This window comes from Propithecus coquereli, unplaced genomic scaffold, assembly GCF_000956105.1.
Source record: "Propithecus coquereli isolate 6110/MARCELLA unplaced genomic scaffold, Pcoq_1.0 Scaffold388, whole genome shotgun sequence".
Taxonomy (NCBI): domain Eukaryota; kingdom Metazoa; phylum Chordata; class Mammalia; order Primates; family Indriidae; genus Propithecus; species Propithecus coquereli.
The window spans coordinates 1439690-1441310 of record NW_012149596.1 but is presented as its reverse complement, the minus strand read 5'-3'; the positions used below and the strand labels follow the sequence as shown (position 1 = coordinate 1441310).

General features: G+C 41.1%; 1 pseudogene across 1 annotated transcript; it reads left to right on the top strand.

Moving 5' to 3' along the window:
- Window positions 1-849: 849 nt before the first annotated feature.
- On the top strand, window positions 850-1615 carry LOC105816830 (annotated as a pseudogene). Its single transcript, XR_001137808.1, has one exon. The product of XR_001137808.1 is annotated as a 40S ribosomal protein S3 pseudogene (transcript).
- Window positions 1616-1621: the final 6 nt, after the last annotated feature.

Below are 1621 nucleotides of genomic sequence, written 5' to 3'. Positions count from 1 at the left end.
TTAAGATGTCAATTCTCTCCATATAGATCTATGGATTCAATTCAATCTCAATCAAAATCCCAACAGGCTTTTCACTGTAACTGACAAGCTGATTCTAAAATTTATATAGAAATTTGAAAGACCGAGAATAGCCAAAACAACTGTGGAAAAGATGAATAAAGTTGGAGAATTTACATTATCTGACTTCAAGACTTATGAAGCTACAGTAATCAGTAATGCTATAGTTATACAGAAGCCACAGTAATGCCAATGGTGGTAATGGCATTATGATAGACAAACAGAAAAACTGAACAGAAATATAACCAGCCAATTAATTTTTTATAGAAGTAACAAGGCAATTCAGTGGATTATCTTTTTCGACAAATGGTGCTGAAACAATTGGACAGCCATAGCCATGTGCAAAACAAAATGAACCTAAATCCTTAAAGGATTTACATCATATACAAAATTAAATAAAAATGGATCATGAAACCAAATGTAGGAGCCAATATTATAAAACTTCTAGAAGAAAGTATAGGATAAATCTTAATGACCTTGAGCTTTGCAAAAATTTCTTAACCGTGACCAAAAAAAGCCATGAACTATAACAGGAAACAAAAATGAATTGGACTTATTAACAATAAAAACCTTTGCTCTTCTCTTATTTAAATGAAAAGGCAAACTTAGGAGAAAATGTTTGTAAAATATATATCCAGCAAAGGATTTATATCTAGGATATATAAAGAACTCTTAGAACTCAATAATAGGACAAACAACCAAGTTGAAAAATTGGCAAAATATTTTAAAAGATACATCAACCAAGATAGTATATAAACGGCAAATAAATACAAGAAAAGATGCTCAACACCTTTTCTTTTCGGCAGTGTGCGGCGGCAAGATGGCTGTGCAGATCTCCAAGAAGAGGAAGTTTGTTGCTGATGGCATCTTCAAAGCTGAACTGAATGAGTTTCTTACTCGGGAGCTGGCTGAAGATGGCTACTCTGGAGTTGAGGTCCGAGTTACACCAACCAGGACAGAAATCATTATCTTAGCCATCAGAACACAGAATGTTCTTGGTGAGAAGGACCGGTGCATTCGGGAATTGACCGCAGTAGTTCAGAAGAGATTTGGCTTCCCAGAGGGCAGTGTAGAGCTTTATGCTGAAAAGGTGGCCACAAGAGGTCTCTGTGCCATTGCCCAGGCAGAATCTTTGCGTTACAAACTCCTTGGAGGGCTTGCTGTGCGGAGAGCTTGCTATGGTGTGCTGCGGTTCATCATGGAGAGTGGAGCCAAGGGCTGTGAGGTCGTGGTGTCTGGGAAACTCCGAGGACAGAGGGCTAAGTCCATGGAGTTTGTGGATGGCCTGATGATTCACAGTGGGGACCCTGTTAACTACTACGTTGACACTGCTGTGCACCATGTGCTGCTCAGACAGGATGTGCTGGGCATCAAGGTGAAGATCATGCTACCCTGGGACCCTACTGGTAAGATTGGCCCTAAGAAACCTCTGCCTGACCATGTGAGCATTGTGGAACCCAAAGATGAGATCCTGCCTACCACCCCCATCTCGGAACAGAAGGGTGGGAAGCCAGAGCCGCCTGCCCTGCCCCAGCCAGTCCCCACAGCATAACAGGGTCTCCTC